The sequence below is a fragment of the Periplaneta americana genome, chromosome 12, assembly GCF_040183065.1.
Source record: "Periplaneta americana isolate PAMFEO1 chromosome 12, P.americana_PAMFEO1_priV1, whole genome shotgun sequence".
NCBI classification, from domain to species: domain Eukaryota; kingdom Metazoa; phylum Arthropoda; class Insecta; order Blattodea; family Blattidae; genus Periplaneta; species Periplaneta americana.
Window position 1 is genome coordinate 77767095 of NC_091128.1, and position 16124 is coordinate 77783218.

The 16124-nt window shown below is 39.8% G+C and overlaps 1 protein-coding gene and 1 non-coding gene across 4 annotated transcripts in view; both read left to right on the forward strand.

The window, feature by feature from the left end:
* LOC138710585 (cardioacceleratory peptide receptor-like) overlaps window positions 1–16124 on the forward strand; it is a 684299-nt gene that overhangs the window by 237799 nt on the left and 430376 nt on the right. The window lies entirely within an intron of this gene.
* Window positions 12127–12203, forward strand: TRNAC-GCA (transfer RNA cysteine (anticodon GCA)). The gene has a single exon. It is a non-coding gene; the product is annotated as a tRNA-Cys (tRNA).

The following is a 16124-nucleotide window of genomic DNA, read 5'->3' on the forward strand; positions in this document are numbered from 1 at the left end:
AGTTATAGTGTGTGACAGCCGTCTGCATGTCTCTGTCGATCCCGCGGTATGACAGGTGTCAGTTCCGGTGGAGAATGTGTTGAAATGTGGTTCAACAATAGCTTTATCTGTTCCGATGGATCTTTCCGTAGAATTGTTTTTTTTTGTAAACGGTCGCAGGGAGGCTTACTTTCGGGAATCGTCTCGTAAAAGATGTGCGTCGGATTCTCCAACAAGTATAACAGTGGGAATAAAAGCGGAGAAAGGAGAATAAAAGTGGAACAAGGCGAATAAAAGTGGAACAAGGGGAATAAATGGGAACAAGGGAAAAAGGAAATAGGGGGAATATAAGAGGGAAGAGGGTCGAGGGAATTACGAGTACAAAAATGAATAATGGGAATACAAGAAGAAAAAGGTAACAAGGGCAACGCAAGACAAGAAGGGGAAAACAAGAGGACAAGGGGAATAAAAGAGGAACAATGGGGACACAAGGTAAAAAGGGAAATAAAAGGGGAACAAGGGGAATAAAAGGGAAACAAGGGGAATAAAATAGGAACAATAGGAATACAAGTGGAAAAGAGGAATAAAAGGGGAACCAGAAGAATTAAAGAGGAATCAGGGGGATGAAAGGGTAGACCCTAACAAGGAAAATAAAAGGGGAACAATGGGAATAAAAGGGGGAAAGGGAATAAAAGAAGAACAAGGGGAATAAAAGGGGAACAGTAGGAATACAAGGGAAAAAGAGGAATAAAAGGGGAACCAGAAGAATTAAAGAGGAATCAGAGGAATGAAAGGGTAGACCCTAACAAGGAAAATAAAAGGGGAACAATAGAAATAAAAGGAGAAAGGGAATAAAAGAAGAACAAGGGGAATAAAAGGGGAACAATATGAATACAAGGGAAAGAGAGGAATAAAAGGGGAACCAGAAGAATTAAAGAGGAATCAGGTGAATGAAAGGGTAGACCCTAACAAGGAAAATAAAAGGGGAACAATGGAAATAAAAGGAGAAAGGGGAATAAAAGGACAACAAGGGGAATAAAAGGGGAACAATAGCAATGCAAGGGAAAAAGAGGAATAAAAGGGAAACCAGAAGAATTAAAGAGGAATCAGGGGAATGAAAGGATAAACCCTAACAAGGAAAATAAAAGGGGAACAATGGAAATAAAAGGGGGAAAGGGGAATAAAAGGAGAACAAGAGGAATAGAAGGGGAACAAGGCGAATATAAGGGAAAGAAGGGGAATACAAAAAGAACAGGGGAAATACATAATGAACAATGGGAATACAAGATGAACAAATGAAATATAAGGGGAAGAAAGGATATAAAAGGGGAACAAGAAGAATAAAAGGGGAATAAAGTAAATACAAGGAGAACAAGGGGAATAAAGGAGGAACAAGAAGAATAAAACAGAAACAAGGATAATGCAAGGAAAACAAGGGAAATACAAGATGAACAAGGGAAATAAAAGGTGTCAAGGGAAATATAAGGGGAACAATGGAAATACTATAGGAACAGTGATAATACAAGGGGAAGAAAGGAAATAAAAGGGGAACAACGGAAATACAAAGGGAACAAGGGGATACAAAGGAACATGGGGAATTCAAGTGGAAGAAAGAGGAAAAGATAAATACAAAAGGAAAAAAGGGGAACACAAGGGGAGCCAGGAGAATACAAGGGTACAAGAGGGAGGAGAATACAAAAGCAAGAAAGAGACTACATGGGAAACTAGGGTAACAAGTGGAATAGAAGGGGAACAATGTGACGAAAGGAGAACAAGAGGAACATAGGGAAACTTTTACGTGACGTCACTTCCCCATGGAAGAAGAGGAGGATGAAAAGGAAGAAGCAGGTAAAAGATTGCAAGAGAAATATATAAGAATGGTGACGAAGAGAAAGAGAACTTTCAGTGGGAGGTGGAAGAAAGAAGAGAAAGTGAAGAACGGAAAGAGGAAGAGGGATTAAAAGAAGAAATTGTAATGAGAGGAAGAAATATGAGTAGGGGAGAAAGGGAAGAGGGATTAACAAAGAGAAGAGTTAAAGACGAGAAGAAGAGAATGCTGAAAGGGTAAGAATCGGGAAGACGATTGAAAAGGAAACGTTTGAGAAAGAGAAAGGAATGGAGGGAGAGAAGAGCAAAGGACATGGAAGGGGAAAGGAACGGGGATTGCAAGAAGCAGCACACGTATGATCAGCACACGGCACCGTGGAGACCCATTTCCCATGCTGCCAGAGCGCCCCCTGGTCGAATAGCCGCTTCTCCAATATGTGGCTTTGCCAAGTTACAACCGCAAAGTGAACTTGCGAGAAGTTGAGTGGACTCCTCCTCTCAAACAACTCGCCGCCTGCAATATTCATGAAAACCTGCTGGAACTTGCAAACAGATCCGTTAATCAGGAGCAGATCCCGGCACGCCCACCTTCCCGACTTTTAGAGCATCGCTAGTCCAATGAGAGATACCAATCATTCCCCCTCGTCGCTTATGTGAACAATTTAATTCTGTACTGGGAATTCGTTAAGCTAGTCGGACTGATAATTCTTTTGAAGAATAAAGTGCACACGAATCGTAAATACATAAATATACACCAGAATAAAATTACACTAAAAAACATTACCAAAATTAAGAGGCGTAATTTGACAACAAAGGAAACATTTGAAGGGTTCAGAACCATAGTGGGCCAAGCGCCAATTATTAAAACCGTAGAAAACAAGGGTTAAAATGAAGTTATTAAAATAATTCAATGAAAACATATAGCAAGTAATATAAAGTATACACATTAAAACAAAATGATATGTCAATCTTCATTAAACTATGGCATTCACTAACTTTAACCCTTGCTTTCTCCGTTTTTAATAAATGGCGCTTGGCCCACTATGGTTCTGAATCCTTCATTTAGAATTTCTTTAATAGCCGATTTGTATTTGTTATTGACAAAACGAAAGTTGACCGAGCGAGTTGGCTCATGCGTATCGCATGGGACTTGAATTCGGGAGGTCCATGGTTCGATTCCCGGATCTACCAACCTGACTGTGGTTTTTCTGTTGTTTTCTACAGTTACTTAAGCAAATGCTGGGTTGGAATTGTCATTGCCACGGTCCATTTTCCCTTCCCCTGTCGTATAGAAAAAGAATTTAGATTTTCATATCATAAAATTCACCTTTCTCACCTCATTCAATATCCATATTCAGGTCAAGACTCATGTCTTCATCCGCTTACGGGAGGGGACGTCCTCTCTACAACTGTTCCTGAGTTCTCAGCCTTCCACAATATCTCTGCCAGGATTCATTCCTTAAGAGCACTTCCAAGGGCTCTTCGACACCTTTGAAGGGCCGTAGGAATGGATCCTGTGCTCCTTGGTCATCTCAGCGGTATGGATTTAGAGCGGGGAAGGGTAGAAGGCCCCCATTGGGTGAGAAGATGAGGGTTCACATGCGGCTGGTGGGCTGGTACACCCTCATCCATATTCATCCCATACACTTCGGAGTGCACAATAGGGCTCAGTATGGCCGACGTGCAAAGGGTCGTCCTATCCCGCCCGTAGCCACCGTAACCTAACCAAAACGAAAGTTCGTGAGAGTTGTCTTTGAGTTGAACCATTTCTTTACATAATTCCACTGTCACTCTCCATTTCAATACCATTCACCCAAAACGGTGCCAGCGTGACGTATTACTGTCGTACTCTGAGTTTGTCTCTGGAAGGAATGTACACATTACGTGACATGATAGCAGCAATCATAGTTCTAACAACCATACGAAAAACGTGCGCCTGGCTTAACCTAATATGAGTTGGGCCTATATTTATATACAAGGTGGAAGTCAGAGGTCTCCATCAGACGTTTTCGCTCGAGCGCCAAGTAGTTCATAGCATAATCCGATAGATAGCGCACATGCACGATGGGTAAAATTGTTGCTAGCAATAAATCCTCGAACGGTATAAGCCGAGCGTTAGGCATTCGTTCTTGTTACAGTGATGAACTGTGTAGTAACATCATAGATGTTTATCATTTCAAAATTTTGCAGTGTTTAACTAACCTCTCCATAGTACAACTACAAAAGTTGTTTTAAAATGTACCGGTAATATAGATGTTGTAGGTAAATGTTCCCCCCCCCCCCCCAAACAGAAGTGATTTTGTTTTTGCCACATCTGATAGATGTTATTAGATGTAAATGTAATTATTATAAACGGAAAACACAATCACGATAATGCAAGAACCGTATCAAGTTTTCTAGTAATAATAATCTCTAAAATTAGTGTATCAATTTTTGCGTCTGTGACAGTTGTGCAGCGTGATTATTCGTTTTATTATATTTTATGTAATGTTATCTCTGTACTAATATTGTTATTAATTTACTGCTACTGTATATCAATAATATTTTGTAAAACTTTTCTACATTGTCGCAGTATACAGAGTGTTTAAAAAATACGGGGCATAATTTCAGGTATGTATTTCCCACATGTAGACAATCAAAATAGTTCTTTACAACATGTGTCCGGAAATGCTTCATTTCCGAGTTATGGCCTTCACAACATTGAAATTCACCGGAACGTTTTTCTTTCCGCAGGTCGTTGTCATTACAGAAGATGTTCAAAATGTCCTCCTCCTGCTTGAATACAGACCTCACATCGATGACTCATTGACCTGCGAACACGATCCCAAACTCCAGGAGTATTGCGTATGTCCTCAGAACATGCCACAATTCGATTCCGAAGGGATTCCAAATCAGGCACCGGAGACGAATAAACCAATGATTTTAAGTGGCCCCACAAGTAGAAATCGAGAGGGTTCAGATCAGGTGAGCGTGGAGGCAAAGCAATTGGGCCACCTCTACCTATCCATCGATCAGGAAACCTTCGATCCAAGTACCGGCGAGCCGTACGACTGAAGTGTGGAGGAGCGCCATCATGCAAGAAGTGAATGTGTTGACGATTGATCAGTGGAGTGTCTTCTAAAACATGAGGTATGGTGTTTTCCAGGAAGTTTGTGTACGCCTGCCCCGTAGTAAGTCTGTTTACAAGTACATGGGGTCCAACTAATCGATCACCAATGATACCGGCCCACATGTTGAGAGAGAACCGCACCTGGTGATGAGATGGAACAGTTGCACGTGGGTTTTCATACGCCCATACATGCTGATTGTGGAAATTTGTTATGCCATCTCGTGTGAACTGTGCTTCATCTGTAAATAATACTAAGGCAGGAAAGTTCGGATTTACACCACACTGCTGCAAGAACCCCTGACAGAACCTAACTCGTGCAGGGTAATCTGCTGGACGGTGACAGGGCCTGTACACGTTGCAAATGATAAGGATACAATTGATACTCTTTCAACAATCTCCAAACAGTCGTATGAGGAACATTGACTTGCAACGCTACCCTTCATGTGCTGATAGAAGGAGTCATGTTCACAGCCTCCAGAATCTCCTCCTATACTTCCGGAATTGTAGATCTTGGTCGTCCCCTTCCCAAACCGGTAGAGTTAAATTTTCCATACTCGCACAGACAGTAATGGAGACGTACAAATGTCTTCCGATCTAGACATTGTCGCTGTGGGTACCTCTCCTGGTACAAACGATGAGCCAGCGCAGCATTGCCGTCCGCCTTACCGTACATGAATTGTATCTCTGCCAGCTCTTGATTTGAATACATGTCGCACAGTCTAACGCCTACACAACACTGAATGTAACCTTCGCCTCGGAATGAACTGTCAGAGTGCCCTCTTAATGTTTCCTTTGACGGCAACGACCTGCGGAAAGAAAAACGTTCCGGTGAATTTCAATGTTGTGAAGGCCATAACTCGGAAATAAAGCATTTCCGGACACATGTTGTAATGAACTATTTTGATTTTCTACATGAGGGAAATACATAGCTGAAATTATGCCCCGTATTTTTGAAACACCCTGTATAGGCGGAACATTATGTATGGACCTATCATATTATCATATAAAGTGGTTAATCAAATATTGACTAATTATTAATTAGCAATAATAACTGTATATCGAAGTTTTTCATACGATGTTATTTATAACTTCACGTTACTGTTTTGGTACGTTGCATTAGACTGTTCCATTAACATTTGTCATAAACGCAAAAAATAAAGCCTTATTTTTACCGTGTGGGCAAAACATATATACATCTTATCTGTCGCCTTCCATACAAGATAAGACATGTTGGTGAGATGACCTTGTACTGTGCTTCTATTTATTAAGAGCGTATCACGACCGATCTTATCTCGCTCGAGGGTGCGACATTCGACCGAGTTCAAGCGAGCGATTTAACTCCAATGCAGCACTCTGGTGGAAGTGAAATAATTCCGCAGATTTAAAGGGTGTTAGGATACACTTACAGGAATAAAAAACCTACATTACCTTTTGCAATTAAATGCATGGCTAATTACAAAATTAAGTTTGAAATTTCAGCAGTTTGGCAACATCGCCGCTGACACAGTAATATTTATTCTAGTAATAAAGATGTAAGAGATCAACGAACTCAGATCTGTCTCTGTACGCAAGCCTTCCTCTCTCGCTACGAAGTTACACATCTGTTTGCAACGTTCAGTGGCTTGAAATGAGTGGTTTTTAAATTACATTCACACGAACATCGTTCACCTTATTGAAATACGCCAAAGGGATAAATGATTCTTTTTTATATTTCCTATCGATATAGACAAAAATCACGATCCTACTCCCAATAGTTACCGAATAAGAGATTGATAAACATTTGGGGGGGGGGACTTTTTTTCTGAAAAATCTATGACATTTTCACCAAAGTGGTATTGTACTTTTTTGTCACATTACAACATGAGCTATTCGTTCTAAAAATGTGAACTTTCACTCTGTATAGTGCACATATTTTTTTTTATCTTCGTACGCCCGAGCAGCTGCCGTTGTGTACTGCCGCTTCCGCTCTACTCCCGCCACTGTGGAAAGATAAAATACAGGGTGGGGCATAGGAACCAAGTGTTTTTAAAATAATCATAAAATAGTTAGTTTTTGTTTTCAACACAATTTATTGTTAGACAACATTTGTGAGAACATATCATTTCAATTATGAGCGGAAAATTACATCTGGCAAGTGATGTCCGTCTGCTTTGACACAGTGTTCAAGTTGCTGACGAAAATTGACCTCTACTCTTTCCAGGAGATCTCTGTTGATTTGAGTGTTATGTTGACGTACCGTGTCCTTTAATTCAGCAGCCAAATACCGAAAATTTTGTCTATTAACAGCTTCATTAAGGTGGAAATGGGCTTCATCACTCATTGCAATCTTCATGTTTCCAGACTGCTCGTGGAGTGCAAGCATTTCCTGTGCGAAATTCATCGTTGGGATAATCCCTTACGTTGAACTTCTAAACAGCCACCCATCTTGTATGGGTGTAAATGCAAATCGTCATGTAAAATCCATCGTACGATTGCTGATTCCAAGTGCAGTTGAATGTCTTCGAGCAAAGCGTCCTGGGCCGGGCAGTATCGCTTGTCTGACTCTTTCAACATTTTCTGGAGTACACACTCTGCGTTGGTGGCTGGCGGTTATTTATTCAGTATTGCGCCTTTAGTTCGAAGATTGTTAACCCAACATAAGATTGTGTCACGCATGGAAACTGAATCATTTCGAATAATATTGAATCTGTAGCAAAACTCACGCCGTATCATGGTTACCTTCTCGCCATTCGTAATAAAAGAATCATTGGAAAGCATGCGTCCACTGCTCCATGATGCCCACATCAGGTGAAATTCTATGAGCCACGGAATGGAATGTCACATGCCGCACGTCTCTCCCTTTCATAATGACCGAGTACAAACCATTCCAAAAACACTTGGTTCCCATGCCTTACCTTGTACATGCACTTTATAATACCTATTTTACTGACGATTGCGTGTTAACGAAACGATTGCTACATGCTCTCCATCTGAATTAAGTTGTCAGTACCCAATAGTAATTCAAGCAAGCGATAAGAATATAACATAACACCATTCCTCTCACCACCGATGAGGAGGATACCTCATCCCAGACGGACAAACTCTTCAAAGGCAAACAGTGAGTTGTTGTTGTTTAGTCAACTGTGCGGAGACAGGTCTGAACCTCACAATTGATACTAACATGGCACCATTTATAAAGCAACTGGACCAGGAGATAATGGGGTAGTGTGGCCAGTTTCTTTTCCCCTCCATTGCATACATCGCCGATTAGCTACATATTATGCTAGTCAGAATTTAGATGTATACAAACAATTGTTCTTCCTCTGACACATATTGTCAAGTGAGATGTACTACCTGATAATAGATGTATCAGGTGGTTATAATAAACTGATGGTGTTCAGCGTGGCACAGCACGGACTGTAATGATCGTAGGAATGTGAAACCTCATAGATATGCTAATTAAGCCAAAATAGTTCCAAATCTTACCACAAGGTTAAAATATGGCGCTGTAAGCAGTCAGAACGTGCAATTGTCTGTATTCTGACGTCAGTATGTTCGTCCGTGCAGTGAATATACAAAACTGTCACCTATAGGGGTTAGACTCGTCCACATGTTGTGCAGGAACAACTATTGCACTCAGTTTACATACTGTTTGGTATGGTTTCACAAGATCCTTCATTCTTGGTCCGTTTTTCTTTGAGGAGATGACACCTCACTGGCCTGTTAGGTGTACAATGACAACTGCACATTATAGGTACCTGCTTGTGCAACACTTGATTCCAGCTTTGCAAGAACACAACTGACCACACCATTATTTTCATGCAAGATGAGGAAACACCACATGTCGCTCGCCAGGTGAAAGATTTGCTGAGAGAAACGTTCAGTAATGACTGCATAATCTCTAGGCAATTTCCAGATGCGTGGTCTGCAAGGTCTCCCGACCTAAATCCATGTGACTTATAGTTGTGGAGATATTTGAAAGATCGATCTATCAGGGACATATGGGGTCTAAAGGCTATCATACAACGACATGTCGCTCTGATTTCACCAGATATGCTCAACTGTCGACCATGCCGTGTTACGGATGCAACATGTTGATGAGGCGGAAGTCCATGTTGAAAAGTGTTCGTAATCATAGTTCCTAATAAACGTGCCAGAACCACCGTTATCATGTGTATGATCTTTCTGCCTTTTCCTGCGCCCATACCACGTTCTGACTGCTTAGAGCGCCATATTTTCACCTGGTGGCAGGACTTGGAACTAATTTTTTCGTATAATTTGCGAGCGCATTGCTTAATTAGCGTATCTACGATGTTTCACTCTCCTACGATTATTACGGTCCGTGCTATGTCACGCTGAACACCGTCAGTTTAATTATAACCACCTGTACATAGCCAGAACCACAATCAATGAATAACGATGTAGTAAATGCTGTTACTGCTAGTTTATAAATAAATACTTTCATTCTAGTGACAAAAACATTTCCGTGTGTACTACCATTTACTAGTAAGTACTGAAACTTTAAGTAACTGGGTATAAGTAATGCTGAAAACTGCATTCTTTTGATAGTTATGCGCATTTACGAAGAGTTATGGATTCCGCATCCTCCCCACATGATAGAGATTAAGATAATGAGTGATTTAAAGAATCATTATACCTACTGAATTTTCGAGAAACTCGTTTATAATTCTTACAAACTCGTTATCTTTAATGATTACTTAAATAGTTTTTGGGAACCCAAACATAAATTTAATGAGTTTTTCGAAGTTGAGACTTAGCTAAATTGTTTTCTCGCACCCGAAAACGGTAAATTCACCCCATATCATCAAAATCCTTACACCTCTTTTATGATATAAAATTTACAAATACACAAGAATGTCTCGTTTAATTTAACCCAATATACAAATTTTCCCAAAGTGCAGACTTAGCTAAATCGTTTTCTCTCAGTAGATTCATCACACTCTATCAAAATAATCAGACCCGTGTTCAAGATAAAATTTACAAATATACAGTGAAACCTCGATCCATCTTTATTGGGGGGGAACAGGGAACAAAAACGATAAATACGGGAAAAACGATAATACCGGGAAACCATTAAGATTACCGTATTTAGGCGTATAATAGTGTTATGAACGTATCCAACTGTTCTCTAGATAATTTAACTGGGAATACCCACATAATCGATGCATTTAATTTTTAACAATAATATAGTAATATAAAATCATAATGAACGTTTCTCGTAATATTTTATTCTTGTTTGTAAACTTGGTTTAAAAATCTATTGTTTGCTTAAATAAGGTATCAAATGAACATCCGAATGATTAGTGATTACTAAAGCTGAGATATCTAGGACTGCAGGACGATATCAAGTTAACTGTATTGCGATGTTTGTCGAAGGTAAATAGTATGAAGGGTTGGGGGAGTGGATGCGTACAGGCATGCGACTCAGGCAACAGAACAAATTTATGTTGTGTAGTGAACAGACCTTCAGGGTTGTATTATCTATCTTATGTAACGTGTAATATTTATAATGGCAGAATCATCAATTATATCAATAGTAAACAGGTTGATGGAGGAATTTAGACACACAACATTTCGCAGTAAGTGGGGTAAATACTCTATGAAATTTATGTACCACAGAAATTAAAGGTACGAAACGTAAATTCGTAACACAACATTGTAATACGAAAAAACAAAAGCACAGATGACAGTTTCAACTGAAGAAGAAGGACAAGAATCGCATGTAAGTTAGAATTCAATGTGTACGACATAAAAATATTTTTTTCACGATTTATGTGAACTAATGGTATGTGTCAATATACCAATAAATAACGTTGAAAATACGTGAAAAGGGAACTCCCTAGTCAGTCAACTTTACGGAAATACTATATACCGAAATGCTATTATGATGTTATATCTCGCATAAGACTAAGTATAGTACATAGTAAAATATGTATTTCCATCGATTTTTTTATTTTATTTTACTGAGTTATTTTACGACGCTGTATCAACATCTAGGTTATTTAGCGTCTGAATGAGATGAAGATGGTAATGCCGGTGAAATGAGTCCGGAGTCCAGCACCGAAAGTTACCCAGCATTTGCTCGTATTGGGTTGAGGGAAAACCCCTGAAAAAACCTCAACCAGGTAACTTGCCCCGACCGGGATTCGAACTCGGGCCACCTGATTTTGCGGCCAGACGCGCTGACCGTTACTCCACAGGTGTGGACATTTCCATCGATGAAAGCACAGACGCCGCTGGACGATTTGTTGCAAACGTTGTTACGAACATTCTTCCACCAGACAAACCCAATAAAACTTTTTTTATTAACCTCTGAAATTCTTGAGAAAGTGGATCATTTAAATATAATCAAAGTTTTTGAAACCCCTATGACACTCCTAAGGCCAGACGAAATAAAAGTCGACCTGGTTGGCGAGTTGGTATAGCGCTGGCCTTCTATGCCCAAGGTTGCGGGTTCGATCCCGGGCCAGGTCGATAGCATTTAAGTGTGCTTAAATGCGACAGGCTCATGTCAGTAGATTTACTGGCATGTAAAAGAACTGCGGGACAAAATTCCGGCACATCCGGCGACGTTGATATAACCTCTGCAGTTGCGAGCGTTGTTAAATAAAACAAAAAAAAAACTAAATTAAAAAATGAGAATGTAATTATTTTCATCACGGATGCTACATGTTAAAAGCAGATAAGGAACTTCAGGTAGCTACTTTAGCCGAAAGTTATGGACTACATCGAATAGCCGATCAAGTTCACTCCTGCTACAGTGATGTGAACAGTTTCATATCGAATTTCAAAGAAATACATATATTACTGATAAATACGAGAAAAATTCGTACCGGCACCGGGAATCGAACCCAGGACCTCTGTTTTGCGTGCTGAGCGCTCTTTACCAACTGAGCCATGCCGGGACACGATCCACGGCGCCGGCTGAACCCCTCTCGTAGTGCTGTTTTACGGCTTTACTACCTGCATTTAAGACGATGGACGAGACCTCAGTCATATTTGATATATATATATATATATATATATATATATATATATATATATATACACACACACTGTTTGCAGTTTTCATTAAACTGATGTTGAATACGGCAACAAAGTCATTTAATATGCGCTCCTGCATACATATGACGTGCATCGTCTTAAATGCAGGTAGTAAAGCCGTAAAACAGCACTACGAGAGGGGTTCGGCACGGCGCCGTGGATCGTGCCCCGGCATGGCTCAGTTGGTAAAGAGCGCTCAGCGCGCAAAGCTGAGAGGTCCTGGGTTCGATTCCCGGTGCCGGTACGAAATTTTCTCGTATTTATCAGTAATAATACAACTGACTAGTTAAGACTAGTCGTGTAATATTCAATGAGGTGAGCGAGACCTTATTCATATTTGATAGAAATATGTATATTTTAAGGCACCAGGTCGAGTTACTAAATTCAGTGAAATGGCTCCCCTCTACCGCCGCAACCCGTTGTAACGAGATGGTGGACATGACTGGATGCTGCAGTCTATTTTGTTACATGTAATAAAAGGGTTGTAGACGTAATCAAAACGTAAGGTAGTGTTTACTGCAACAGACTCGACAATCCAGTATTGATGACGTAACCTGAGCTCCAATTTATTTATCATGTGAGTATACACCATATTCTCTGTTGTTTACCCTGTAGAACAGCGTACAGAGTCTGTACACTGACCTTCCCTACTCTCTCTACTTGCTATGCTATAGTTTGGGTGCACGTAACTTAACGACAAACGTCCTAGATGTCTCAGCTTTAGTGATTACACTGAATGTACCTTTATTAGAACAATATGTGCACAATTTCTTGCAGAAAAGGATCTGCAATTAACTTTCGTCCAAATTTTATGAATGAATTCTATAGTTCTGATAAGAACGATACTGAAGTAAACAGAAAGGTGTAGTTCTACCACCTCCCACACCATCGTACCAAGTCATGCATGTGATGAGGATGACGTACACACTAGAAATTAGATCGTTATTTCTTATGAGATGTTAGTCATTACTGATAATTTAGACAGAAATGAAGTATGAGAAAATCATAAACCTAGATTCGTGATACGTTCAGAATGTATATAAGTGTTACCACAAATCCATTCCCAAGTAAACGGGCTTCCATTAGCCTAACCCAAGCTGTTGCATTACATACGACTAGAACCTGCGTCACAAATTAGGCCTATAACATACGCATGAAAATAATGTCGGAACTTGTAACTAGTAACCCTACAAAGATAATTCTCCTGTACGTTTCTAAGCATATAAACAATATACAGAAACACTTGCCACTGTGGAGATCGGCGTCTGTGTTGTAGCACAGCTGACTGTAAACAATTCGCAGCAATAAGACGACAAATATCGTTAGATAAGACGACTGCGTAATATATTCCATAATAATACTGTATCAAGTGTTTATACACTTCCACATCGCTTTTGTGTGGAAAAATATGATTAATCAATAAGTTACTATAAAATTACATTTCTTTTCAGAATCTAATATGTCTTCATAGCATAGAATTTCCGCATCAGCAGACTATACTAAACGCACGTGGAGAATTCGCGCGCTGTAATGAGATAACGAATCACGTCATGTATCATGGCGGCGTAATACATTTTACGTTTCTCCGGGAAGTTTGACACAGTCTCCGGATCGCAACTTCCGACGTCCCCTTGCTTCAAAGATAATGATGGAGAGCAAGAAGTTCGCCCTTTAAAAGTAAAATAAAACTATCCATGCGGGAAAATATGGCGTTGGGACTGTGATTTCTCAACGATCAATGCAATAAAACAATACTGGGTGTTCAATTCAAAGTGTGTCATGACATCACTGTTGATGAGTCAGCGATTTGAAGCGAGTTTCAGCTTTTGTGTCAGAGAAGTTGCCTATTAATCAAGACGTTCAATCTGAACTTGAGAACGTGTACGGTATAACTTGAACGTCGTGGCAACAGATGACAGTCTGTGTGCTACCATAACCTCTTTTGAACTGTGTTTTGCGAGGCCAAGTCGTACGCAGGGTATTTGTTATCATCGGTTGCGTACGGTAACATTCCACAATACAAATCAAATGCTCCGTGTCCATGTTGACCGCCGAAGTTATTGTCAACAAATACTTAAGTAATCGTCTTAACCCTCTCCCTATATCCCAACAGTAAGAAAAAACTCACCTCAGTACATGTTTCGAAACAGTTCACATTCCTGCCACTACCGGCGTTACCGTACGTATCGGTAAGTACTCTTCTGAATGAACGCCGTACTTGCTAGACAACTTCTCTAGCAGATAAGTAATACACATCTGCGGAAGTGTAGACAGATTGAATTCTCTAGGCTCATCGACTAGCCACGTGACGGCATACAGCGAGCCATGACATATTTTGAACTGAACACCCAGTAGTTCGGGGAACGATGGAGTAAGTAAGTTATTTTACGACGCTTTATCAACAGCTTAGGTTATTTAGCGTCTGAATGAGATGAAGGTGATAAAGCCGGTGAAATGAGTCCGGGGTCCAACACCGAAAGTTACCCAGCATTTGCTCATATTGGGTTGAGGGAAAACCCCAGAAAAAACCTCAAACAGGTAACTTGCCCCGATTTGGAATTGAACCCGGGCCACCTGGTTTCACGGCCAGACTTGCTAACCGTTACTCCACAGATGTGGACGGAACGATGGATCTGGGAAATATAACATTATTTATATGGGACTTTTCCCGGGGGGGGGGAGAAAAAAACCACGGACGAAAAAGGCGGGAAAACGAAGATAACGGGAACGATGCATCGAGGTTCCACTGTATGAGAATTGCTCTATAATATGTAGTTTTTCATTGATTCAAAGTGAAGCTATAAAAATATACAGTATTTGTGTAAGACTAACTGGAAGTCCAGAGCAGCTGTCAGTAGTTATATAGAATGAAGAATAAAGCGACTGAAGACGTGTTGTTACAAGGGAAAGAAAAAGAACCAATGAGTTGTTGTTTCGCTGTGTTCCAGGAAGAAGATGTGAGGCAGTAAGGGAGATCAGAGTAACAGAGACATCAAAAGAAAACTTAGATGGCGCGTGCAGCACCCGCGCGCACATCGCTATTCATTTTGTTCCTGCAAACAAGCGCTCTTATAATATCAATTTGTTCTTGGAACGTAAAGAGGGATAATTATTGTGCGCGGAAAAAGACACTTTCAAGAGCACTGCAGGGGGCAGACTAGCCGCCAAAATTCTTCTGTGTGCGTCTTTTTCGAAGGTACTTTGTTTCTGTCGCCATGTCCCAACATACAAGGATGCAACTGTTATACATTTTGTAAAATGTTATAAACACCTGTTTACTCTTTTAATTAATATAATTACAGAGACAAAGGATGAGTTACCAGAGGAAAGGAGAAACATTTAACAAAGAATTTTCCCAGGTAGAAAATACAAATCTGTTTAAGATAGAGTTTAATGGTTAATTAAGTCCCCAATCGCCAACTGCTTCTTAAAGGTGTGTATATCACCAATGAAAGCGAAATGTGCAAATCCAGCTTTATAGAAGATGCAATGAATTAAATTATTTTTCCACCAGTTGAAGTATGAATCTGGAAATTAACGTTCGGAGAGTAATGGAATTGCAGCATTTCCAGCATTTCAGCAGATATATTCATATATAAAATAGACCAGACATACATTCTAAACAAAAACAATAAATACGCAGACAACATCATGTTATACTCACTCAGATACGTAGACGACATACTAATACTATGCAAAGGAAACAAAAGACAGATTAAAAATTTACACCAACACATAAACAAAATACATTAAAGCTACACTACAACATTAGCAATAGAAAACATCAAATCCATAAACATTCTAGACATCACAATAACAAAAGTAGATAACAAACACAAGTTCAAAATCTACAGAAAACCCACAACAACAATAATACATGCACAATACAACTAATCACCCAACACATTACAAACATGCCACATTTCGAGTCATGATACACAGACTACTCAACATACCAGTGAGCCACCAAGACTACAATGAAGAATTCATATCATCAGATACACAGCACAAGAAAATGGATACAACCCAAAATAATAGACAAAAAACATAATTACAGGAACATAGAAACACGACAAAAACACAACAGCACAAAAAATATATCACACTAACATGCAAAAACAAAACACAAGTTCGCATTTTCATTCAGGAAATTAAATCACAACAT